Source organism: Alligator mississippiensis, chromosome 14 (genome assembly GCF_030867095.1).
Source record: "Alligator mississippiensis isolate rAllMis1 chromosome 14, rAllMis1, whole genome shotgun sequence".
NCBI lineage: Eukaryota > Metazoa > Chordata > Crocodylia > Alligatoridae > Alligator > Alligator mississippiensis.
Window position 1 is genome coordinate 27,303,937 of NC_081837.1, and position 27,730 is coordinate 27,331,666.

Consider the following 27,730-nt stretch of genomic DNA (forward strand, 5'->3'; position numbering starts at 1 on the left):
TAGGTGAAGGTCATGCACACAGGTTAAGAACCTACGTGAACAGTAGGATTTAACTGACTGCTCCTCCCAGCAGATGTCAGGGTAGTTTAGGTCCCCCACAGCAGCCATGTCCCTAGACTGTACAGCCTCTGAGAGCTGCCCCAAGAATTCCAAGTCTAGCTTTTCCTCTTGGTGTGGTGGTCTGTAGCAGACCCCCCCCTCCCCCCGCACCAAGTCCCTTTCCCCTTGACCTTTATGTATCCTAACCCACATTGCCTCAACTTTCTCTTCCTTTGATCCCATTTTGATTAGGGTAGATGCATAATGCTCCTATACATAGAGAGCAACCCTGCCCCCTTTCCTCCCTACTCTGTACCTTCTGTACAACCTGTAGCCCTCAATGTGTACCCAGTCATGCGTAGGTTCCCACTAGGTTTCCGTTAACCCCACTAAATCGAAGTTATTGTCTGCAAGCGGGAGTGCGAGTTCTTCCTGCTTCTTCCCCACTAGGAAGGGAAGTCTAATGTAGGAAAGGTCTTCCCTAGTAGGAAGGGAAGTCTAGTGTAGGACATAGTTCTGGTAGTCCATTTTTAAGTAGGACACTATAGGCACCCAGTGAAAAAAATACAAACATTCACTTTTGGCTGTGATATTCCCGAGGACAGTTTGGGATGATTAGTGAGGAAGGGAAGGAAGCACAATTTTCCCCTAGGTTAGTCAGAAATCTGATATTCCTCCAAATATTAGGTATAAAATCTTCCCCTCAGTCCTCAGAGTTTTCTCAGGAAAGGCACTAAATACCAAAGGGGAGAGGAACTGTGGAGTTACCTTGCTTGGGTTATGGGCTGTTTGGGTCAGGGACCACTTTGTTTTGTGCCTGTGTAGAGCCCTGGCATCCTGGCTTATAACTGGGACTGATAGGCCCTCCTCAAACGGAAATAGAAAAAGTACTTGCCATAGATATTTTTAAAGGAGCTATACATTTAGAAAGACCTGTAACATCAGGATTAGGGTGTACTTGAAACTAGCAAATTCATGAATCATGTGGGCATTTCATGAATTTCAGGACTCCAATCAGCAAACAATAGTGTATCATCAGACTAGCAGTACAGTTGAATTATTTAATGTCTTTATGTCTAGAAGGAGCACTGAAGTAGCACTAAAGCTCTCAGCTGGACTGCCTTTCTAGGCAGCCCAGGTGACAGGTGGCTCCTTCCAGCTGCTGCTACCACCACCAGTCCCAGCCCTGCAGTACTGGTGGAGACCCACGCTGCACAGCCCTGACCCTGTGTGCCCCATGCCTGGTCCAGGCTCATCTGCTCTGGCTCAGCAGCGCGAGACAGAATCTGCTGCTCAGTATGGGGTAAAAACGGCCCCTCCCTCATTGCTGCCAGTGCTTCCTGGTGTAGCATGGATCCCACACCATGCCAGGCTGCCCTTCATCTGCTCTAAGCTGCCACTGCTGGCCCATGGGGCAGCTCGGAGGCGGCAGTGACAGTAGTATAGATGCAAGGCAGCCCTGTGCAGACTCCAGGCGGCTGCAGCAGAGAGCTGCCAGGAGGGGAAGAGGCCACTTTTACCCTGTGCTGAGCAACAGCTTTTTTCCCATGCCACCACTCCTGAGCCTGGGCAGGAAAGCCTGGAGGATATTGGTGGCTGTGCTGTACAGCACAGGTCCCCACTGGTACTGTAGGGCTGGGGCCAGTGATGGCAGCAGCCAGAAGGAGCTGCCACCACCCGTGCTGCCTAGAAAGGCAGTGGAGCTGTGAAGATACCCCAGCCACACTGCATGCCCAGGGGGCAGCAGGATGTGCCATGAGTGGGTGGCACACGACGGGTTGGATCAGGGCTGTGCCTGGGTTCCGGCTGATCTGCTCTGGCAGGGGTGAGTCTGGAGTGGGCATGGGGTGCGCTGGGGCTGTGCGCTGCTGGCAGTGGCGAGGAGGTACCGTAGGGTGTGCAGGGGGTTGTGCTGGGGCTCCTATGCACACCTCACCATACCTGGAAACCCTCCCCTGCAAACCCCACAGCCACACCATCCCCCACACACAATCCCATACCCCACAAACTGGCTGACCTCAGGAGTGGTGGGGCTGTAACAGCGCAGGGCCAGGGGTTCCATGGAGCTGACAGGCCATGTGGCTGGTGGGGAGCTGCTCTGGGGCTGGGGCCTGGATCTTGCAGCGGTGACAGCATGGGCTGGAGCCAGGACAGAGCTCTGATCCACTGCCCGCATGCCCTATAGGGTACTTTCTTTTTGCCTCCTAAGTTGATGGACTCTTTGATTTGTTTAGTAAAACCTCACCGTGCACTCCACTGCATATCACTAAAGCAGTGCCAGTGCAGTATGGTTTGGTATGATAGGAGAGTGCTTTGGCAGCCCAAACAATAATAATCCCCCTCCCCCCCAATGATGTAATCATCTCCTCCACCTCCCTTCTTCTTTCATGTACATAAGGGGGGTGGCGGGTGGGGAGGGAGTTATTTTCTGGTTCTCCTTCTGAGCAACCATGTAAATTTAGTTGGGGTTTTATGGGACAGCTACATAGGGCCCATTTCCATGCTAGTCATGAGCTCAGAGAAAAAGCTAGTTTACTACTAATCACCATTTTTAAAATGGTTCTTTTGTTCATGCTTCAGGTGCTCTGTCCATCAATCAGTTTAGCTAAGAACTTCAATTCTTCCACAGGAAATTAGTCTCCTTTTAAAGTGCCAGAATGTTACTATATATATTCTGTCTGAGCAGATATTTAAAGAATCATGTTGACACTAGCGTTGTACAGGAAAAAATACCTCCTGTCTCTGAAAAGTGATAAATTAAGCCAGATGACCCCATCCTAGGAGATTAGGTAATACAGTATATTATTTAAAGTTTTTCATCTCTGGAAAATGAGATCTGAGAATCTGGACACTTATGTAATGCTGGATTCACGATGCTCAAGTTCCAGTGATTCAAATAGAAATTGAGGGTGGCTAGGACCTGCCAGGACTAAGACCGTATTTGGCTTCAAAGAACGATGAATATGAGTCATCTGGTTTCTTTTCAGTGAGTCTGTGTTACAGGCTTATTTATGTCCCAGTGCTGTCACTAACTCAGAACTTTTAATTTTTTTACAATTGGTTGCAAGATGATATTATTTTTCTTACATTGTTCTTTGGGATTATAGCAGTTGTTTCCTATATGCAGAAACCCTGCCAATTTTTTTTGACATCATGCTTATTCTGGAAATTAGCTTCTTGTGTCTTGTCAAAGTGATTCTGTCCCCAGGAAGCTGAGTTCAGTGGAAACTGAATCAGACCTTACTTATTTTCAAGTTGTTGCAAAGTGAGTGTTTTCATAGGAAGGCTTTAGTGTGTTTGCACTGAGTGGATTTCAGACCATCTAGTAACAAAGGAGGTCCTCACACAAAGAAAGACTAGGGGGTCTGGAAAAAAGTGATTGCTTGAGGCTGTGTGAAGTCTGCTGTAGTTAAGGAGTCTTGTCATGTAGTTTGGCAAGTGCAGGTTATCAGCACCAGGAGACCTGATTGATTTCTAAAATATGGGTCAATATAAAATACTCAACAAGGACTGGTTTAAGTCGGATGAATTCCATATTCTATAAAGGATTTTACAATGAGGGTTTCACTGGCTTGAAGAAGGTGGGAATTATTTTTGTCATTTTTTCTTAACGTTGGTAGCAGCAAGGCCATTTAAAGTCATCAACCTTTCCTGTCCATTTTTTTCAGAGAGATTACAGCCTCACAAACTAGACTACTTCCCTCCCCCTCCCCCCCCCCCCCCCCATGGTTCCTCTGAAGAGGGTGGTACCACTTCCTCTTCAGTAGTTGAACTGTGCTTTCCAAGGCTGCCAGGATTTACTGCCAGCTGTGGAATGAATAGGAAAAAAAATTGTAGTGGTAAGGGAGGATGGAGAATTAAGAGGTGTATGATTGTAGTTTATGTAGCAGTCCTGAAGGGAGTGGTGCAGCTCTCAAGTGGCTGACTTTGTCCTGCCTCATGAAGAGCCCAGGATAAGGGAGGGGCATTGCAGGTATGTTTTAGGTATATCTTAATAAAGTAAGTGAATAGGCAAGAAAAGAAGAAACTGTCTCTCATAAGGCTGATGTTACCTATCACATGTTCTGTTCTTTCTCATATAAGATTTTTGACCACTGATTGTACGTACATGTTTTTCCTCTGTTACCACACACATATCCAGGCAAGAATAAAAGATGTTGTACTGTACCTCCATTCTATGTTGCTGGGCCATTTACTAACCCACTGAATTGAGAATATTGTCAAATAGAAACAGTTTGGTAAAAGTCTGCTAGAATTCAGGCTCATTTACTTTGACTGTGCTGGAATTGGAAATAGTGATCTGTATATTCTCTTTATTGTAAGAGGTGCAGACTGTTGAAATGACATGGCAAAAATGTGCTGTGGGAACTTTTACTTCTAAAATACAAGGGAGACAGCAGCAAATCAAAACACATTTGAAGTATTTATTCCTTGCAAACTGAAGCCAGAGGTTATGTCCCTAGGGAGTTCTAGGGAACATGGGAAAGAAAAAATTACAAAGTAGCAGTGCGCCAATACATCAGTCCAAATTGTATCAGCACTGATAAAAGGAAAATTGACATTATCAGCAATTGACTTTTTTGGCTGATATGGCCGATAATATCTCTGATAAAGGCTGCGTGCATGAACGCAGCTGCAGCATGCACATGGCCAGGAGTGCAGCCTGGCACCTTGGAGAGCAGCGTCTGACCTGTAAGTCTGTTGAAGGGAAGGGGCTAGGGGGAAGGCAGATCAAGGACCCTGCAGTGAAGCAGGGATTGGGGCTGGGGCAGGTGCTGTCCAGCCAGGGTGGGGTGTGGGAGGGGGGTGGGCGGCTCCCACTTCTGCACACTCCTCCGGGGGACTCATGGGGGGCACGTGCCCCTTGGATCTGTGCGCAGGATGAAAGCGGGTTGCCTGCTGTGGGCTGCGGTCTGGGGCAGTGCCAGGCTCTTCCCTGTAGCGGGGCTTGGCTGGGGCTGCACTTAGGGCAGCAGTGGTGGTGCCGGGGGGGGGGGGGGGCTACAGGGTGGGCTACAGCCACCCCAGAATTCACCATAGCCTCCCACTCAAATCTGCCCCTCCCAGCACTGGCACTGCCCTGGCCCAGCCCCCCTGCCAGAAGAGCCTGGTGCTACCCTGACCCTAGCTCGCAGCGGGCAGCTCACCCTTGCCTCGTGCACAGATCCAGGGGACACATGCCTCCCCACGTGCGTGGCCCTCCCCCCCATGCCCCTTGGACAAGGCACTCGCTGGTCTGTCCCACGCTTCGCTCCGGCTGGGCAGTGCCTGGCCCTGCCTCAGCCCCTTGGTCATTGCAGGGGCCTTGATATGCCCCCCATGCCCCTTCCCCACACAGACTTACCAGCCGGATGCTGCTCTCCAAGCTGCCAGGCTGCATATTGTCAATCGGATTTGTATCGGCCGATATGGCTCATTAATAATCAGCCATCAGTATCAGCCCAAACATTTTTTATCGGTGCACCCCTATTACAGTGTCAGCTGAAATGGCTATATTATGGTATCTAGCTAGCTGAGAGATTCAATATAAAGTAGCTACTTATAGTTAAGTAATGAGTGGAGCCCTTGAGGGGATCTAGTAAGCGCACAGTCTTGCTCTCTATTTCCATTACTTGAGAATGGACTGAAGAATATGCTGATCATTCACAGCTGATGTAAAGAAATCAGAGGATGGCAGTGAAATGTTAGCAAAATAAAATCTGAGAAAAGAGCAAAAAAACAGGATTGGAGAGAGCAGGCTAGAGAACAGGACAGAGGTTGCTGATTTTTGCAGCATACAAAGGGGACCGGGATTAGCTGTTCTCATTAGCTGGCTAGAACAGAACTAAAGTTAAAGGGCTTATATTGCAGGAGTTAAAATATAGTTTGAATATTGAAAAAATTCTTTAACTCTGCACAGTTCAGCAGATGGAAGAGGATGTGGTATCGCCAGCACTGGAGAGATTTAGAGTGGAGAGTATACACCCGTGCATGAGGGATGGTTCTGGGTGACTGAATCAATCTGATCAGAGGGCCGGGGTTGTGAGTTATACCCACTCTATAAACCTTCCTTCCAAATGAAGAGAATCTCATACTGATGCATGAAACTAGAAGTAGTTGGTTCTTTTCCAAGATCTCCTGACCCAAAGCTGCACATCACCTTCCTACTCCTCTACAAGAACTGGACTTTGCTCCTTTTAAAGCCACTTATTTCTGCTCTCTGCACTGGTCAGAGCAGGTCATCTAGCCCAGGTGACCTAGGCTAGTGTTTGGTTCTGTTAAGTTGAAATTCTAGCTTTTGGTGTTATTTCAGATTTTGACCACTTCTAGTGTAGGTTGAACCTCAGAGAATTGTTATTCTTTGTGCCATTAAGTTACAACTTGTGGTGGTTGCTTGTTTTTTAAAACAGTATGGGATAGAGCTATCACTATACTTATGTATGCTTATCACTGGTACTGGGACCAACAGTTCTGAGAATACAAAATGTGAGGGAAGGATATCATTTTTCCAGGGCCTGTAGTCATGATTCCCTTTCTGCCCCAGAAAGACTTCCTAATGAGTGGACATGTCTACACGAGATGCTTTAGTGCACAGTAGACTAATTGACTGCACAGTAGTGTCACCATTTACATGTGCAGGCACCTGCTGTGCAGTCAATTAGTCTACTGTGCAATTAATTTGCTGCCTGCAAACAAAGGTAGAAAATGAACTGCGCTGTAGTAACTGCAGTACTGCGTGTGTAGATGCCGGCTGGAAGCTAATTTGCTTCCAGTCAGCCCCACCACCAGGGGGCCACCCTCAGGTTAGCTCCAGGGCCATGGGGCTTGAAGCTTCTCCAGCTCTAGGGCTGGGGCAGTTCTTTTCCTGCCCCATCCTGGCCTTTAAAACTCTGCTGTGATCCTGGGGGCCTGTGACCCTGGGGGCCTGGGACAGCTTCTGCAGTAGCGGTCCCAGACCAGCCGCAGCAGTCTGCCCAGACCCTGGTGCTGGCTCCTGGCCCAGTCCCACCACCTGCTTGCCTGTCCTATACCATGGTCATGCACTGTGCACTGAAGGCACCTGCCCAAGCCTGGCAGACCCGGACTCTTACAGCACCTGAGATCTGTTGAGGTCATCCCTGATGCCACACACCAGCTCCTGGGGGCATAACAGGTCCCAGGATGAGACCTCAGACCCTGTAGTACTGGGGAGCAAAATTGAGGTCCAGAGCCAGTTTGCCTGGGGTAGGCACTTCAGTGCCCGCATCTGTGAGGGCCTGGTAGGTTGTGTGTGGGAGCACAGGCACAACCAGTCAGTGCACCACTGCTGCATAAAGATCAAGGCCTTGGGGCTACAGTGGGTCAGGGTCACCGACCACAACTGCCAGTTGGGGGCAGCCTGCAGAACCATGCCCTTTATGCAGCAGCTGGACTGGTGCTGTGGCGGAGGAGTGGGCCTGGCACATGGAGGACATCACGTGCAAGTTCAAGAGGGACTGGGTGGATTGGGCATCCAGGACAGGCTCCTGGCCTCCCAGCAGGCCATTCTTTCCAGCCCATGGGGCACCTACAAAGTTTAGAAAATTAGTATTTATCTGCTCCAGGCTCCCTGTCAAAGCTGACAGGAGTCAGGGGCAGTAGGACCCAGGGGAAGCTGGCAAGAGTCAGGAGAAAAGCCAGCCTGCCCCCATCCCTAACCCTCCTCCACCCCCACCCAAAAGCTTCTGCCTGCAGCTGCTTTCCCTGCATGCAGCTGCTCCAGCACCACATGGCTCCTGGCTGCATCAGTGGACCACAGGAGCAAACACAGTGTGTGTGTAGGGGGGGTGAGGCAAGCACAGTGTGTGTGTGTGTGGGGGGGGGCGAGGCAAGCACAGTGTGTGTGTGTGTGGGGGGGGCGAGGCAAGCACAGTGTGTGTGTGTGTGTGTGTGGGGGGGGCGAGGCAAGCGCAGTGTGTGTGTGTGTGGGGGGGCGAGGCAAGCACAGTGTGTGTGTGTGTGTGTGGGGGGGGCGAGGCAAGCACAGTGTGTGTGTGTGTGTGTGTGTGTGTGTGGCAGGGGTGAGGCAAGCACAGTGTGTGTGTGTGTGGCAGGGGTGAGGCAAGCACAGTATGTGTGTGTGTGGGGGGGGCAAGGCAAGCACAGTGTGTGTGTGTGTGTGGGGGGGGCGAGGCAAGCAGTGTGTGTGTGGGGGGGGCGAGGCAAGCAGTGTGTGTGTGGGGGGGGCGAGGCAAGCACAGTGTGTGTGGGGGTGAGGCAAGCACAGTGTGTGTGTGTGGGGGGGGTGGTGAGGCAAGCACAGTGTGTGTTGGGGGGGTGAGGCAAGCACAGTGTGTGTGTGTGGGGGGGGTGAGGCAAGCACAGTGTGTGTGTGTGTGTGTGTGTGGGGGGGGTGGTGAGGCAAGTACAGTGTGTGTGTTGGGGGGGTGAGGCAAGCACAGTGTGTGTGTGTTCATAGGGTGAGTCCCACAGCATTCCCTACCATACACAGGTACCCATACCCCCCTTGCATGCCCATACATTCAGATCCCCACATCCACACCCCCCTCATACCCACACCCCATATATCATCCCCCCAACATATCCACACCCTCTACACCCCCACAGTTTACAAGAGTAAGACTTCATTTTAAGCTATTGTACAATCACCCCTATGTACACTACACAAACAAATTTAAATCAGGACAAAAAGATATTTTAAATCAAATTAATAAATATTGTAGATGTTTGATTTTTAGAATATAATTTGGTATTTTTTTGGTTCTGAGATGGCAAAACCCCTTGCTGAAAGGAAAACTTTCAGGGTGTCCAGACTATGCAATAAGCTCCCTCCAGAGATGGTGCAGTTGCCTACCCTGGAAATCTTCAAGAGGAGACTAGACAGTCACCTTGCTGGGGTGAGTGCACGCCCTGTTATCTTTCCTACTTGGTGCAGGGGGCTGGACCCGATGATCTTCCGAGGTCCCTTCCAGCCTTGCAATCTCTGAATCTACTTCCTGGGTCAAGCGGAGGGACTTCTGGTGGCAAAAGTCAGGGGTTGGGGGCAGGATTTCAGGTCCCAAGATGGCAACCAGAGGGCAGGGCTACCCATCTGGCCCTCAAAAGCTTGCCAAAACTCAGTAAGCAGCCCTCTACCCAAAATAATTGCCCTTCCCTGAGCTACACTGTTCTCACTGGTGGCAGATGACAGAACAAGGAACAGTGGTCTCAAGTTGCAGCAAGGGAAGTTTAGGTTAGATATTAAGAAAAAATTTCTCACTAGGAGGTTGGTTAACACTGGAACAGGTTACCCAGAAAGTTGTGGAATCTCCATCCTTGGAGGTTTTTAAGACCTGGCTAGACAAAGCCTCAGCTGGGATGATCTAGTTGGGGATGGTCCTGCTTTGAGTGGGAGATTGGACTAGATGTCCTTCTGAGGTCCCTCCCAACCCTAACTTTCTATGATTCTGTGACTGAGACACAGGAAAAAATACCTCCTGTCTCTGAAAATCAGTCTGAACTGATTTTTCCAAGATCACACAGGAAGTCTGTGCAGGGATGCCAAACCCAAACAGTTGTTTTTTGGGGTTTTTTTACTGACATTCTGGAAACTTTTTACTGACAACTAATCTTTTTTTATTGACATATTATATAAAATATGTCAATAAAAAGACATAAGTAACCTTTCTGCTGGACCCTGGGTTCAAATGTAGGGGTTTAACAGCAAACATAGTAAAAATAATTTACTCTGACTCTGCTGACACTATTAAAAAAAATCTTGGTTTGGCAGCCCTGCTTGACTGCAGCAATGCTCCTCCACCCCTACAGGGGTCCCCTACTCATCTTCAGATTCTGATAGTCCCCTCAACAGCACCCTGCACCATGCTGCCTCCCCCCAGCCCGTGGTGGGGGAGGGCGGAGCAAGGAGCTACAGGAAGTTCTGGGAGCCACAAAACCCTGGAGAGAGCTCCATTGAAGGTGCTGTGCTGCCATATAGACAGTAGGTGGTGCTGCTGTGCTCCATCTACAATACTGCCTCCAATTCCTTGACCTTGGAGCTTGATTGAAGTTCTGGTGGATTCCTCTTCTTACAGATGGTACAATATTCTTTAAGGTTTTACAAATAGGCTTTTTAAGGATTGTTTTTTATGGAGTTTCCATAAATTTATGGGCAGTTGGCAACCCTGAGTTTGGCAAAGCAGACCTCAGCCTGAGTCTTAGGCTACTGCTGTAATCACTGCCCATCACTTTCTGCCTATCATTATTAGACTTGTACTAGGCTATCTTTAGTGTTGCTTGAACCAAAAGGAAATGTTTAGAAAATGTTGCTAGTATAAGCAGAGATTATAAGTGACTTAGCTAAAGCACCCCCACTGCCATTTTTCAGCATGGGGATGCTGATGCACATGATGCTGGAGTCTGTTGGAGCACAGTAATTATCACGCTGCAGCAGACTCGATTAGTGAGTCAGCTCCAACACGGTGTAATTCCAGCACATTGGAGCAGCCTTGCTGCACATGTATAGGTACCTTTAGTGTATGGAGCTTTTTGTGCTAATTGGTAGACTCCATTCTGTCCTTTTAAGGGCTTATATACATGGGACTTTATTGTTTTTAAATGTCCTGCTGTTGCTACTACCAGTGCCTCTCCCTCAATGGTAGCAAAACTGAAAGCCCTAATGGAGACCAGCTTCAATTGTTATGATTTTCTCATTGTCTAACCCTAGTCAACATAGTTATAGGGGATAATAAGGTGGCAGTAAAGTTACTAACATTAATTCTAATATAAGTGGCTGAAGTCTATGGTCTTGATAGGTTGACCAGGCTATACATGGTTACTGAGCGTATTGTGATGAGTCACCTTTAAAGACTACTGCTTCTGGTTCGCTCCTTCGTAGGGTCTGTTTCCATGCATAGCTTTCACTGCTTGGCTCTTGCTATGCAATGTGACATAATTCCTTTGTATCATGGCTGCAGCCCCTAAGAGCTGAAGCTGTAGGCTGCTATGTGAATAACTTTATTATTGTAGCAGCTGGTGTCGGCAGCCATCAATACGTCTGCAGCAGAAGATGGCACATTAAATATTTACCATAAAGAAATGAGGCAAGTCACAGCAAACAAAGGGACCCATTGGGAAAATGGGATTCTCTCATCAGGGCCAAGCTAGTAACTCTATTTATTGTTAAAGGGGTTTATTTATTGCAAGCAGCTTGGAGCTCTCCAGAGAGTGTGGCATTGCTATTTATTTTATTTTGCAGATGCTGGCAGAAAAATAAAGGTTTCCATATACTAATTTTCACATTCAAATTAACAATACTGTGGGTTTTCACAGGCCCTACTGATTAAGCTAAGGTGCTTGTGACAGTACAGCAAGTGTGAAGCTATATTGGGCTCCATTTACAGAAGTTGTCATTTACCCCTTGTGGGAGTTAAATGCATCTTTGTTGTACCTTCCTATTTTTAGTCTAACAGATGGCACAAATAGTATGTTTAAACATGATGCAAAAAACCTGATGTCCACTGTGTAGTGTAACCCACTCTCAACCTGCTCTTCACTTTGACATGTGGTCCATGGAGATTATAGACCTTAGCTTGTAGAAGTACACTGATGCATCAGGCCGATATCGGATCGGCAGCGATTATAAAGAAAATTTAATATATCGGAAGTCAGCCATATCAGGCTGATAATTTGGCCGATAAATGATCCATTCATGTGCGCAGCTGTAGCGCGGCACAGGCAGTGAGAAGCACAACCCGGCAGCATGGAGAGCTGCCTCCAGCTGGTAAGTCTGATGTGGTGAAAGGGGATGGAGAGAGGGGGAAGGAAGCATGGAGGGGCAGATCAAGGCACCCATGGGGAAGGAGACGTGGGTCAGGGGCTGCCAGGGTGGGGCAGGCATGGGACAGAGCCACGGCTCATTCGGGGGGGCACAGGAGGGGTGGCTCCTGTCGTTTGTCCAGGAGCCACTGATCCAGTGTTCACCTGCTCATCCGGTGGCTCACACCGCTTGTCAAAGAGGGCATGGTGGGTGGCATGTGCCCCCAGATCTGTGCAGGGCAGGCTGGGGCCAGGGCTGTGCCAAGCTCTTCCTGGCAGGGCAGGGCTGCACTGGGAAGGGGCTGTACCAAATTTGTGGCTGCAGCCCCATCCCTCTGGGAAGAGCTTGTCGCAGCCACGGCTCCAGTCCACCCATGCAGATCCGGGGGCACCCCCACTGCCCATGCCCTCCTGGACAAACAGGGGGAGCAGCGGTGGGAGCCATTGGATGAGCAGGCAAGCACCAGATGAGCTGCCAGATCAGTGGCTTCCAGCTGAGCAGTGCACAGCTGCAGGAGTCACTCTCCCTCACTCCTTGTGCTTCCCCCGGATGAGCTGTGACTCTGTCCCACCCCGGCTGGGCAGCCCCCGCCCCAGCCCCACACCTTCCTCTCCACAGGGGCCTTGATCTGCCCCCCCATGCCCCTTCCCTTCCCTTTCCTTCCTCTTCCCTGCTTCCCTTACCAGCTGGAGGCAGCTCTCCACGCTGCCAGGCTGGTATCAGTAATTGGATCGGTATTGGCCAATGTGCCTCTTTAAAAATCATCTATCTGTATCTATAAAAATCTATATTGGTGCATCCCTATTAGCTGGTAATGCTCCATTTTGATTTGAATAGCTTGGTCATTCATTATGAGAAGGTGCACTGTATGCTGCTACTCATAGTGTGTAGGGTTTAATTGGTGTAGTGCAGACCACCACCAACTCTTTCGACTATCTTATCTTAAATATGATCACTGGGTTCCTGGTAATTTGCCAAAATGTTAAGTCATTAGGCAAAGTTTAGATACACCTGTAGTAGTAGTAGTAATAATAATAATAATAATAATAATAGCAACAACAACAGTAGGAAATAAACTATGCAATCAGACAGTACTGGATAAGCACTGATAAGTACCTTCAAATACCATTTGACTAACTTGTCTGGCATTGGTTGCTCATTTCCCCACCCCGCCTCCAGTGGCTCCTCCTCTTCCTGCCTCTGCTGTGCCACTCTGGGCATCAAACACCTAGCCAGGCTGGGGGAAGACTACAGCTGAGTGGTTCCTGCCCCAGCACGTGGGGCTTCAGCTTCAGCTCCCAGCCACCTTCCACCCACTCTGCCTGCCTGGCATAGTGAGCAGCCACATGCAGGTGGCCAAATGGATGAAAGGAAGCCCTTCCTAGAAGTTGTGTATGCAGGCTGAGCCCAGGGCTGAGACCAGTACCATTGACAGGTGCAAGGTAGAAGTACAGTGCAGGCTGTCTGGGGTGAGAGTGGGTTGAGCTGGCTCCATGTGGAGCACTGCGAGCCAGATGGTGGGTGGTGGTCTGTACCTGCACTGCCTGGGTGAGCTTTGCTGCATGTGTGCCTCTCCCCTCCTCCCTCTCTCCACCCTTGAGCAGCTCACAGAACCTAGCGTGTGGGCAGCCCCCCACACACATGTGCATCCCCCCCACACACACACTCACACTCCCTTCCCCCCCACCACCACCCACAATGTACAGGAGTAACATTTTATTTAGAGCTATTGTGCAATCACCTTTATGTACACTACTAAAAAACCCCCATAAATCATGACACAAATATTTTTAAAATAAGATTAAAATGTGTTATAGTAGATGTTTGATTTGTAGTATATCATTTGTTTTTTTATCTATAATTTGTTTAAAATGATATTTTCTGAAAGATTTTGTGTGCGGCTTTCGACAGCTTTCCAAAACTCATTAAGTAGCCCTCTAGCCAAACTAATTGACCACCCTGTAATAAAAGATATTGCCGAATAAACTTTCTTTCTTGCATGTGGAGGCAAAGCAATTTTAGAGACATCTAGGGAGAAGGATGTAGATGGGTAAGTGTGTATCAGAAAAATTAAAAAGAAAATGTGAAAGAACCCCATTGCACTGTCTGTGTTGCAGTTAAATATCCAGAAGCTAAGGTAATTTGTTTTTAATAGCATAGACCTAGTTCTCAGACTATTTCAAGAATTTAGGCAACATTTGGGTAGTTTCTGTATCTTTTGTCTGCAGCACATCTAATTTATCTCTCTGAAGACTGGTGCTGGGGCACTCATGCATTTCTCTAAGACAACAGTAGCTTACAGACAGTGGAAGTTTTAGAACTTTTAATGATCCCAGGCACTCGCAGGATCAGAGCAGTCCTCCCGTCTCTTTAGAGATTGGTGAATGGAACCCAGTTTTAAATCCCTGACTTCATAAAGTCACAGTGTTTCTAATCCATTTTCCACATCCTGTTGGATGGCATATGTGTGTTTTCCATACCCTTAGCAGGTTTTCATTTTCTGTTCCTTTCTTCAGCAGTAGTGTTAAAGCATATCGTTTTGTCTCATGCATTTTAGTTAATGTTTTGCTTATAGAATATGTCAAACTTAGGGGTTAGCATTGGAGTGAATCTTTTCCTTTAAGCAGATTCCTGATCGTGACTCCCTAGTTTAGAATTTAGATGCTTGAAAACAGGCAGCCTTAAGGTCTGTGAAACAGTTTTCTTTATATATATTTTCCACCTTGGTTGTTTTGCTTGAATTACCTAGTACCCCACCCTGGATCCTCTGTGGTTATTCTGTCTTCCTGGCAGCAGGTAGGCCTCCAATGTGGCAATTTTTAGCAATCAAACAAGGCATATTCTGTCAAGTAAGCACAAATGATGCCAAAAAAAAAATCTATTTACAGCCAGGCAATTTCCAGCTCTGTTCTAGAAAGTCATTCTCCTCCCTGGAAAAAAAGTTTTAGGCAAGCTTTTGGGTACAGTCACCTTACTTCACGAAGGGTGATTACACCCAAAGCTTGCCTAAAACTTCTTTTTTTCAGCTGCTCAGTTGGTCTAATATAGGGTTACCATATTTCCAGCAACAAAAAGAAGATACCTGGGATGGCGGGGGAGGGTCATATAGTTCCATAGTGCTTAGGGTCAGAAGGGACCTAAACAGATCATCAGGTCCGACCCCCTGCCTTGGGCAGGAACGAGTGCTGGGGTCATAACACCCCAGCCAGAGATCTATCCAGCCTCCTGTTAAAGACCCCCAAGGTAGGAGAGAGCACCACCTCTCTTGGGAGTCCATTCCAGAGCCTGGCAACCCTAACTGTAAAGCAATGCCTCCTGATGTCCAGCCTGAACCTTCTCTGTAACAATTTATGGCCGTTATTCCTAGTAACCCCTGGTGGTGCCCAGGGGAAGAGAGCCTCACCCAATTTCTGCCCTGATCCTGCCCTGGTGAGTTTGTAAACGGCTACCAGATCCCCTCTCAGCCTTCTGTTGTGGAGGCTGAATAGATTCAGACCCTTTAGCCTCTCTTCGTAGGGCCTGACCCGCTTCTCCTTGACCATGTGAGTGGCCCTCCTCTGGACCCTCTCAATGCTAGCCACATCCCTCCTGAAGTACGGCTCCCAGAACTGGACATAGTACTCCAATTGCAGCCTGACCAATGCCACATAGAAGGGAAGGATCACCTCCCTGGACCTGCTTGTGATGCATTTGTAGATGTATGACAAGGTGCGGTTAGCCTTACTGACCGCTTCCTCACATTGGTGGCTCATCTTCATCCTGGAGTCAACAATGACTCCAAGATCCCTTTCTGTCACTGTGCTGACAAGAAGGGTGTTCCCTGGCCTATAGCTGTGTTGCTGGTTCCTTCTCCCTGGATGCAGTACCCTACACTTATCTGCATTGAATTCTATCCTATTCTCATCTGTCCACCTCTGTAACCTGTCTAGATCTAGCTGGATTCTGTCCCTCCCCTCCAGCATGCCCACCTTGCCCCACAACTCTGTGTCATCAGTGAATTTGGACAGCGCGCTTTCCACACCCACGTCCAGATCGCTGATAAAGACGTTGAACAGTACAGGCCCCAGGACTGAGCCCTGGGGGACTCCACTGCCCACATCCCTTCAGGTTGAAAACGATCCATCCACCACCACTCTGTGGGTGCGACCACCTAGCCAATTTGCCACCCATCTGACTGTGTAGGCATCAGTGCTGCAGTCACCTAGTTTTTTTAAGAGAATGTGGTGGGAAACCGTGTCAAAGGCCTTCTTGAAGTCCAGGAAGATGACATCCACCTCGATGCCCTCATCCATGGACTTTGTGACCTGATCATAAAAGGAAAACAGGTTAGTCAGGCTGGATCTGCCCTCAGTGAACCCATGTTGCTTGCCCCTGAGCATTACCTCCCCTGCTGGGCCCTTGCAAATGTGTTCCTGATAATTTTCTCAAAGGTCTTCCCAAGGACCGAGGTAAGACAGACTGGCGTATAATTGCTGCGGTCCTTCTTTCTCCCCTTTTTGTAAATGTGGACCACACTGACCCTTTTCCTATCCTCTGGTACCCAGTCAGAGCCCCACGAGCACTCATAAAGCTGTGCCAGGGGCCCCGCTACAACCCCTGCCAATTCCCTCAGTACCCTCGGGTGGAGAGCATCTGGACCTGCTGATTTAAACATGTCCAGACCCTCCAAAAGTTCCCTAACTAGGTCATCCCTGATCCTAGGCATGGTAGTGCTTCCCGTGGGTCCATCCATAATCCTAGTGGGGGAAATGACCCAGTCCCTGTTCAGGAATATGGAGACAAAGAATTCGTTAAAGAGGTCAGCTTTTTCATTTCTTGCAAACGCCAGATTGCCAGGCCTGTCTTATAGGGGCCCCACATTACCCGGTCCGTTCTTCTTACTCCCTATGTATTTGAAAAATAACTTTTTTTTATCCCTAATTCTGGTCACTAGCCCTAGCTCCATCTGTGCCTTGGTCTTCCTAACAGCTTCCCTGCAGTCATGAGCAACGGAGGTGTAATCCTCCTTGGTGATAGCCCCTTGCTTCCACTATTTGTACGCCTCCTTTTTTGCCCTCGGACATTCTTGGATGCCTTTGCTGAGCCATGGGGGCTTTTTAGTACTCTTGCCCCCCTAGGTGCACATTGGGACTGACTCCCTTTGAGCTCAGAGGATCGTCTCCTTGAGGAGCAACCACCCATCTTGGACTCCCATCTCATTGAAGCTGCAAGACCCCAATGCCACTCCTACTAATCTTCGTAGCTCATTGAAGTTGGCCCTCCTGAAGTCAATGACTTTTGCCTTACTGCTTGCTTTCACCACCCTGTGCTGGATAGTAAATTCCAGCAGATGATGATCACTGTCACCCAGGTGGTCAAGTACCTGCAGACCCCTGACCAGGTTGCCGCCTATGGCAAGGACCAAGTCCAGCAAGACATTTCCCCTGGTGGGACTATGCACCTCCTGGGTTAGGTGGAGGTCCTGTATCCTGGCTAGGAGCCTATGTGAGTGGTCAGACCTGGCTGACTGCTCCTCCCAGCAGATGTCAGGGTAGTTTAGGTCACCCATGACAACCACATCCCTTGACTTTACAGCCTCCATGAGCTGACCTGAGAATTCCAAGTCCAGCTCGCCTGCCTGGTGAGGTGGTCTGTAGTAGATGCCCACTATCAAGTCCCTTTCCCCAATACCCCTTTGCATTCTTACCCAGAGCGCCTCAGTTTGCCCCTCCTCTGATCCCATCCTGATCATCGAGGACATGTATTGCTCTTTGATGTAGAGTGCTACACCCCCCCCACCTTTTTTTCCCTGCTCTGTCTTGCCTGTGCAGCCTGTAGTCCTCGATGTCCGCTGCCCAGTCATGGGTAGAATCCCGCCAGGTTTCCATGAGCCCTACTAGGTCTGGGTTTTTGCTAGCTAGCAGCGGGTCGAGTTCCTCCTGCTTATTCCCCGTGCTTCGAGCATTTGTGTAGAGGCATGTGAGGCCTCCTGTAGGTGCACGGGCTGCCCCCTTGTTCCTGAACTTGCCCTGACCCCTGTCACTTACCTGGGTACTACTTGCGCGCCTCACCTGCCTTGACGGCAAAGTGTCCTCATGTTCCTCTGCATCCCCATCCCCCGGCAAACCTAGGTTAAAGCTTGCTGTATGAAATCTGCCAGCTTGGAAGAAAAAACATGCTTACTTTTTGGAGAGAGGTGAAGCCCATCCCACCCGACCATGTCCTCTGTGTGGAAATATGGGTCATGGTCCAAGAACCCAAGGCCCGCCTGGTAACACCAGCTCTGAAGCTGCTAGTTGACCTCACCGATGCATGCCTCGTGGTGCTGTCTGCGTCTGCTCACTGGAAAAATAGAAGAGAAAACTACTTGTGCCCCAGTCTCCTTGAGCTTAGCCCCTAGAGCCTTGTACCTGGGGAGCTGGCACTGTGGTAGCACGAGTAGCCCTGGCTCTGGAGGTGGCTGTCTGCCATACCGCTGCAGCAGGTCTCTCCCGGGGGGCTTCTCTACTAGGTTCCTGACCCTGCAGAGAATGAAAGTACCCATCAATTTCATTCTCAGCAGCCCTGATCCCTCGCAGCCTGCTGACCAAATATGATTGTGGGGAGGCAGTGATATGCCTGTGCTTTGCCTCTGCCCCTCACTCTTAAGCCCCTGCTCCCCGAGCCCTGCCAGTGCCCTTCACTCCGGACTCACAGCCACCTGCCCCCCCAGCCCTGCCGGTGCCCCACACTCCTGCCCCACAGCCCCTGCCCCCCTCCAGCCCTGCTGGCCAAGCAGCACACATGCGTGCACACACCATCTCTTTACCTGGCTTGCCAGGGCCAACGCAGGGAGCACTTGACCCCTGGGCATATAGGTATCCTCTTTATGAAATTATTTACAATTAAAGTAAGACTTCTTCATACCGAGCTCCCTGCCCACCCCCAAAGTGCTCCCAACAAGAACTGCAGGCTAGAACTCAGCCCTCTTAATGCATCCAGTGTACCAAATGCCCAGGTGGAGATATGTAGGAAAAACCAAACAACTGCGCACCAGAATGAATGCATACCAAAAATCTATCAAAGACAAGAATTTTCATCTGGGGGGGGGCATGTGTCCCCATGGCTCCCCTGGGGGCGTGTGCAATGCCAGGAGCTTCTCCCCTAGATGAGTTGCTAGTGGCTCCGCCCCACTCCCTCCCACACCCAAGGGGCCTTGATCTGCCCCCCCACCCCCATCCCTTCCCTCCCAACAGACTTACCAGCCAGATGCTGCTCTCCAAGCTGCAGGGCTGCATATCCACAATTGGATAGCTATTGGCTGATATGGCTTGTTAATAATCAGTCATCGGTATCAGCCCAAAAAATCTTTATTGTTGCACCCCTAATGAAGACATTGAATTTATGATACATTATAACCTGCCTGACATTTGATTCACCAGGTACCTGCCAGACCTGACCTTTTACCCTTTTCTTTTCCCCACTTTATCCCCTCCTCCCCACCTCCCTTTTCTAATCTTTGTCTTCCTAATTTCCAGCTATTTACTTTTTCCCAGATGGCCTCTTTTCTACTTTGGAAAACTACTACAGTAGAGTCTCCCTTACTTACCTTTGGCTTCCCACCCCACTTGTTTTTTCCCTTCCCTTCCCAGCTCTACCTTTTGTTTTCCTAATTTTCACCTGTTTACATTCTCACTTACATCCTGTCACACTTTTAGCTTCTATCATTCCTTGGAGTCTCAGAACAGCAGAGACTTGCTATGCCTGAAGAAGCGTAATTGCACCCAAAAGCTTACAAAAAACTTGCAAAAAAACTTTTTTCCAACTATTCAGTTGGTCTATCACATCTACCCAAAGCGCCTTGCCTGACTATGTCCTTAGACCAACACGTCTACAACCAAAAACGCTGGAACATGTAAGGTACTGGAGGCAGCATTATATTTTCATAGTTCTGCCAGTAAAGGATGACTGAAACTGAATGGATTGAAGACTAGGGATGTAAATATTGTTAAAAATATATTGTTTAATCTCCTTTAATTATATCTTTTAAATGATTAACCAATAACACAGCCGCTCAGGCACAGGCTTCCAGGTCCCCCTTTGGCTGGGGCTAGGGTGGGGGGAGGAGGCAAGCCGAGTCAGACACCACAGCCCACCTGAAGCTCTGCACTGGTACAGAGCAAGCACCTGTAAAGGAGCAGCTAATTGCTTAACTGATGAGTCATTAGACTGCCCCTGTTTTCCTCTTAGGCTATGGATACTAGTCCCCCTGCTCCCCGCTCTGCCTTCTCTCCTTCTCGCTCCTTCTTCCTGCCTGCTTCCAGTTCCTGCTGGGGCATCATGGGGCTTCTTTTCCCCCTCTTCCCTGCCAGACTGCACTGCCTTTTCAAACCATCTGCCTTGGAAATAGTGAGTGACTATTTGCAATACAAAAATTTAGAACTCTTGGTTCCAAAATGATACCTTTTATTAGACCAACTGAGAACTCACACACACACACACACACACAAAATCCAGAGTTTGGACTCAAGGGGGAATGTCACACTGCAGTATGTGGGACTTTGTGTCAACCTCTCTTTCTCTCCCATCTTCTCTTCTTGCAATGCAGGATGGATCTGACAGAGCCGAGCCATCCAGTCTAGTTCAGTTTTAATATAGTTAAAACTGGAAACTTTTCTGGGGTTGAAATGTTACCTGTTTTATGTAAGTACTTCTCCCAATGCCTGTTAGTTTTAAACAAGAGCAAGAGCCTTTCTCACCCTTTATTGCTGCTTCCAAAATTGCAAAAGTTGCCTGGCATAGGCCCCAGTTCATGCAGTTTTTAGCCTTTTGCTGTCAGGAGCAGAGTACTTGTCAAGCAACACTGGCAATCGACAGGTATCACAGCATTTCCCTGACCAAATTAGTAATGGAAACTGGTTTTTAGGTTAAACCATTTTTTTTGTACTTGCCTTAATTTAAAATGATGATTAGCAGAATCTCCATACACATTATGAATTTAGTTTGTGATTGGAGATGCATATCAGTATTGTACTCAAATCCCATGTTAAATGTGGAACTTGATTGCTTTTCTGCTATTTTTTGTTCACAGAAGATGACAGGAGAAAGTTTGCACCTGGCTCAGAACTAGCAATAAAAGGTAGTTAAAATATTGTTTGTCCATTCAGATTATGCCTTCTCAGAGATGGCTCCATCCAGGGCAATACATTTGAAACCAGTATTTCAAATTTAAACACCAGGGAGAAGAAACTAAGCAAGACGTTATCTTGTGTGAGATGAGGCTGCTTTGAGGGGCATCAGAGAAAGGGGCCTGGAAGTTATAAGATGAAAGGTCTCGTACTAGCCCTTGGAGAAGGAGAGGACACTAGGAAGAATCCATGTTGTGGAAGAGAAGTCATATAAGGCGAAGAGCAAATGAGCAGGCTAGTACAGTAGAGGTATCTTTGTAACTGCAGAACTAGCCAATAAAGGAGGAAACTGCATGGAATTAGGATACCATGATTTGAAGGAGAAGCTGTGTTGCAAGAGAGAAGGATCCTGGATTTTTCAGGGACTTTTACCTAGCCCCTAAGAACAAGAGTGGTGAGGAAATCAAGCAGGAAAATGTGTACAGCTGTTTGTTTTGTCTATAACTGTGCATCTTGTGTTATCTCAAGTTAAGGAGTGATTTTGTTTGTTTGTTTTGTTTGTTTTTGGACCCCTGCAAGCCAAAGTGGAACAAAAGCACTGGCTTAAGCCAGCTGAGAAACTTGGGGGCATCAGCACCGATACTAGGTACTGAAGACAGCTAGTCATAGAATCCCATTTCCTTGAAGGGACAACTGACCAAGAACACATGCCTCAGAAGTGTGCCAGATCAGCTAAAAAAAAAAAAAAAGGGAATGTTGCAGGTTACTCAAGCCAAGAGATGCTTAAGAGTGCACTGACCAAGTGAGACACAGCAGCCTAGTGACTGTCTAGCTTGAGACCTCTGCAAGGGTTGCTGTCTGTGTAAGGAAATGGACCAAATTTACATGCATATTTATATTTAACCCAACAATTGCCATGTAAGTAAAACCAAACAGTGATGATTTGAGGATCATTTTTCAGTCTGCCTCTTCTTTGTAAATTTTGACACCATATTTTTACTTTTGACACCAAATTTTTCCCGAAAGTGAATGCAAAGCTACTGTGTTCAGTGCACTTCTTTGAAGAGGCCTGCTAGCCTGGACTGTTAGGCAGAAATAGCCTCAGGCACTCCTTCATTTTCAAGTCCAAACGAAATCTGCAGTGAGACTTTCCCCTCCCATCCCCAGTAAATGGATAGTGCCTTTGAGTCTGCATTCAGGGGTTTTAAAGGAAATTGATAGAGACTATGTTTTATTGAATATTTCCTGAATAATTTATTGCAATAATCCAATTGTGGAGGGATTACAAAGTGGAAAAGTGAAGCCAAAGTGGGGACATTGATTTCTGGACAGAAGCTTTATCTAAGGCAAACCTCCCAGGGCTCCTAGGAAATGGGATGATTGAGAATTCATGCCAGCTGATGGGAGTTTCAGAAATAATGTCCAGGGACAAGTAAAACAGCCTGCATAGGAATGCCTTGTTCCCAGCTGTTTACTACCAAAACATGCTGTAGAAGGACCTCTGTCTCTCCCCAAAAATTCAGCTCCGTGACAATTTGGTTAATATGGGTCCTACAGAGAGCAGACATCCCATCTCTTTAGGGAACCTGAGTTGAATACATTCCTGAGGGAGAGGGGAAACCTGCTTCCTCTGCCAACATGACTGGCATCACATACCTGGGTGAGGGGCTTACGCTCCCTATTGTTCTAAGCAATGCCAACCTGATTGGGAGGGGGCTAGAGACCCTGCCAGTCTGCCCAGCAACCAGTGATGCATTTCAAATTGGTTGGCTGGCAGCCAACAGGTGTTGGCCTCCATTGGACCAGGTAAATGAGGTCATAAGGTTGATATAAGTTAAGGACTACCCAGGAGGAGGTGCAGTAGCCATGATGGAAACTCAGTGAGAGAAGAGCCGGATCATCTGAAACTTGCTCTCTCTCTTGAAACTCATGATCACAGAACTGCCTGCCTCCAGAGACAATCTCCACCTGCCTCTGGATGATACTTGTGAGTAAGCTGCCTGAGATCTAACTAGATATATAGCTTGCAGTAACTCAGATGCATGATCAAAGGCTACCTAGCCACCCTGTTTGCTCTATGGGATGTCTCTGATATTGCTGTACCCTATTCCAAACCTACTCCTTTTAACCAATAAAGCTCTTCTTTGTACCTAGCATGGGAGACTTATTGGGAGAGGGGCTTATTGGGAAACGGGCTAGATTATGCCTTGGGGTCCCCTTGGTTTGGCTGACTAAGGGAGACCACTATTTGTGCTTCAGTCTGAGGGAAGCACCCCAAGATCTGGAAGCGGGTTGAGTAACCTCAGGGACTACTAGGCCTGTCCCTGGGTGGTGGCAGGAATACCCCAAGCTAGTGGGTGTGCTCCAAGAAGGGGGTCAGCTAGATGTGAAGCACCCCCAGTGGGGCACACAGAGCCTGGAAGGTGGTCAGGTGCAGTGAAGTGGGTGGCTCAGTGCAGGAGCATCCCCTACTGGCCCGCCACACATGGTGTGAGAGGTGGGATCCAACAACTTGTTATGAAGGCATAATTTGGGGAAGGGAATAGAGTCACTGAAAATCTTTGAGCAAACAATCTCCAATTTGGCATCGGGTCAACTGGACAGCGTAGATAGCTGGGATGGCTGACGAGTGTGACCATATGACAGTGGCCAACTTGAAAGAGATAATTAAAGAGAGAGGCCTTCCAGTGAGGAAGGAGCAAAAGAGAGAAGACCTGATTAAGATCCTTTGTGATAATGACCAGGTCACAAGATCACCCCTGCGCATCCATCCAGAACCCATCAGGGGCTCCAAGGGGCCGTCCTTTGAGTGGGACTTCCGGAAATACCAGCTGCAGCTAGAAGCTGAGGAGCGAGAATGCAAGTTCAGGCATGAGCTAGAGTTGAAAAGGATGAAGCTGGAAGCCCAGCACCAGCATGAGGAGGCAGTGTGAGCATGAGACTAGAGAGGCCCCGTGCCAGCACAAGAAGGAAGAGCGCGAGCATGAAGCTAGAGAGGCTCAGCATCAGTGTAAGTATGAGCTCACAGTACTCCAGATGCAATCGAATGCTGGAACCGCGGGCACCCAGCCAGCAGCAGCTGCACCCCCAGACTGAATACTCCAGTCTTCTCTCACTACAAAGATGGGATGACCTTGAAGTGTTCCTAAGGAACTTTGAAAACCAAGTGCACTGATGGAAGTTGCCAAAGGAAGAGTTTATGAAACACATGGCTGCTCTGGTTGAGGGTGACATGTCCATTGTCCTGAACAGCCTGCCATTGGAATCAGCGGATAACTATGATGCCTTTAAAAATGCTGTGTGTTCTAGGTTTAGGTTAGGTCCAGATTATTTCCGGAAAAGATTCCAGAATGCTATCCCACAACCGGGGAAGTCAATAGTCAAGTTTGCGGCCCAGATGTGGGATTCACTCCTCAAATGGGCAGACAGAGCCAAGGCTGACACTAGAGAGAAGGTACTAAACCTCATAGCACTGGACTAATTGTTTCACTGCTGTCCGAAGGAGATTAAAACCCTAGTCAAACACCGGGCCCCCAAAACCATCCAAGAGGCCACTGAAATTGCAGACCATCTGTTGCTAAATTGTGAGGGGGCAGGACAAGAAGCCTCTGTACTTTGGGAAGGGACAGAAGGGGTTCCACAAAGTGGGGAAGCAAGGGCCAGGCCCCAAATGGGAAAGAGGGCCACCTCCTGCTGAGCGCAAGGTGGCCCCAGATTTGAACAAGCCACCCAATTCAGAAAAGAGGGGTTGCTGTAACTGTGGGGAGCTGGGCCACATCAGACCCAACTGCCCAAAGCTAAGCAACAAACCCAAGCCAATCAAACATGCAACAGAAGTAAGCAGTGAGGAGGGAGACCCAAGCCACTCGGGCGTACCTGTTGCTACAGGATTACAAACCCAGAGGAGGTGACAGCCACCCACCAGACTAAGATAATGGTAAAACCCTTGTTGGGGAACTGGACACAGGGGCCAGTGTGTTATTAATCAATGCCAACCTTGTTGCACCCACGGATATAGTCCCAGGGAGGACCCTTACCATACAAGGGGTAGGGCCCCAGCCTTTCGAGGTACCAGTAACCCATCTCCCCATCGAGTGGAGAGGCTGCGGGATAGAACTGGGTGTGCTGGAAGGGGCTCCTGTCCCCATCCTGGTAGGACGTGATATTATGGAGCTAGAATAGCTGCAAAGGGAGGAGGGCCACCTCCTAGAGCTAGAGCCCTACCGTGTTAATGTGGTGACTCGTCAAGAGAGCAGAAAGGCTAAGGCAGGAGGAGTGCAAACTTCCCAGGGCCTGGTCACCCAATTGGCTGCAGAGGCAGAGGAGGAGAAGGGAAGAGACTTCCTCTGACTGCAACCAGCCATTGAGGAAACTAGCGACCTTGAGCTTGGTTTAAGTGACAGCCCCAGGGAGGAGTCCAGTCAGTCAGTGGCAGAGGAAACGGAGCCTCTCAGGGAGAAGTTAGAGGACATCCCCGAGGGTGAAGGTGCCCTCCTTACAGGAGCATCAGAACTCCCCGGTGATTGCTTAGCTGGGCAAGAGGAGTTCAAGCAGGAGGTTCTAGAGGACTCCAGCTTGGAGGAACTCTGGCAGATGACTAAGGAGCAAGAGACAGAGCTCGCCCCAGATAAGAGGTAACAGGTGGTCTGGGGTAAGGGATTCCTCTATCAGTTGTTGGTACTGAAGAACCATGCTGAGACCTGGGAGCCCTGTCGCCAGCCCATAGCACCTTGTAAGTTCAGACACCAGTTGCTTTCTGTGGCTCATGATTTACCTTGTGCTGGTCACATGGGCAGGGAACAGACATGCCAGTGGCTGCAGGCGAGCTTTTATTGGCCCAGAACTGCCCAGAATGAGACAGACTCCTGCAGATGTTGTGAGACATGCTAGTGGACGGGCAAAAGTGGGGACAAGAGAAAGGCTCCCCTACAGCCCCTCCCTATCATTGATCAACAATTCCAAAGAGTGGGTATAGACATTGTGGACCCACTGAGGCATAAGACTCGTAGAAGGAAGAAATACATCCTGACTCTCATGGATTTTGCAACTCGGTGCCTGGAGGCAATTGCCTTGACCTCCACCGGGGCACCTGTAGCTTCTGAAGCCCTGACCAAGATCTTCTTTCAGCTGGGTTTTCCATCCAAGATCCTGAATGACAGGGGTGGGAACTTCCTGGCAGAGGTGATGAAGTACCTGTGGGAGTGCTGTGGGGTGAAACACCTCAAGACCACAGCCTGCCACCTTCAGACAAATGGGCTTGTAGAAAGGTTCAGTGCGACTTGAAAGGTATGCTAAAGGCCTATGTGGACTCTAACCCCAATGACTGGGATGAGGAACTTCCGCGTTTGCTCTTTGCCTACCGGGAGGTGCCCCAGGAGTCCACTGGGTTCTCACCATTCAAGTTGATGTTTGGAAGGTGAGTTAGGGGCCCTCTTGATTTGGTGAGAAAAGAGTGGGAAGGGAAAATCTCTTCCACTAAGACCTCCATGGTAGAATACATGCTCAGCTTTCATCAGAAGCAAACTGACATGATGAAGGTGGCACAAGACTCCCTGGCCCAGGCCCAGGAGAGCAAAGTGTCTGGTATGATGAAAAGGCTCACTTGCGTACCTTTGAACAAGATGATAAGGTCATGGTTTTCCTGCCACTAAAGACAGACAAGCTGCAAGCAGCTTGGGAAGGTCCCCGTGTCATTCTGGACAGTCTAGATGGTGTGACTTACCTAGTGACCAGGAGTGGGGCGGACAAAAAGCCTAAGGAAGTACATGTGAACATGCTTAAACCATACTTTAATAGAAGTGATGTGGTATTCTGGATTTCCTCAGTAGAAGGATCACCTAAGGACCCAGAGGAGCCTGTCATGTATGGTGACTGGGATGGAGAGGCAGGAATAGAAGAATTCTTCCTGCCAGATCATCTGCCTTCCCAGGACAAGGACAAGCAATTTGCAGCACTCAAGGACTTTGAGACAGTGTTCTTCAACAAACCAGGTAAAACGAACCTGGCAATACACTCTACAGACACAGGCAGCTATCCCCCTATCCAGTCCAGACTGTACACAGTAAATGCGAAGGTGATGCAGGCAATAAAGTGGGAGATCACAGAGATGAGAGAGTTAGGGGTAATCCGGCCTTCAGTGAGTCCCTGGGCCAGCCCAGTGGTACTTGTCCGGAAGCAGAATGGGTCCATCCGGTTCTGTGTGGACTACAGGAAGCTGAATGCTATTACTACCTCTGATGCTTACCCTATGCCCAGGACAGACTCTTTACTTGATTGTCTGGGCCCAGCCGAGATCATCTCTACATTTGCTCTGTCCAAAGGATTCTGGCAAATGGCACTGGATCCAGACGCCATAGCCAAGTCTGCATTTACCACACTTGTGGGACTATATGCGTTTACAGTTTTACCTTTCGGTATGCGCAACCCTCCCTCATCTTTTCAAAGACTGATTAATAACCAGTTACAAGGATATGAGCAGTTTTCCATGGCTTACATCAGTGACATCGCCATCTTCAGTCAGGACTTTGACTCGCACCTGATTCATCTGACCACTGTGTTAGATAAGATCAAGCAAGCTGGTCTTACCATAAAAGCCAAAAAGTGCCAGTTGGCACTATCTGAAGTGGTATACTTGGGACATCGTGTGGGTGGAGGTCAGATTTCTCTCTTGTGGGACAAGATCGAGGCCATTAGAGACTGGCCACCCCTACAAACCAAGTAGCAAGTCAGAGCCTTCCTTAGCCTGGCTGGATATTACAGGTGGTTTGTCCATGGATTTGGAGTGACAGCAGCTCTCCTACACGAGCTGACCAAGAAGGGCAGCCCTGATCCTAGTGGTCTGGAAGCAGGG

General features: G+C 48.7%; 1 protein-coding gene across 4 annotated transcripts in view; it reads left to right on the forward strand.

Moving 5' to 3' along the window:
• HIP1 (huntingtin interacting protein 1) overlaps positions 1-27,730 on the forward strand; it is a 170,163-nt gene that overhangs the window by 11,985 nt on the left and 130,448 nt on the right. The window lies entirely within an intron of this gene.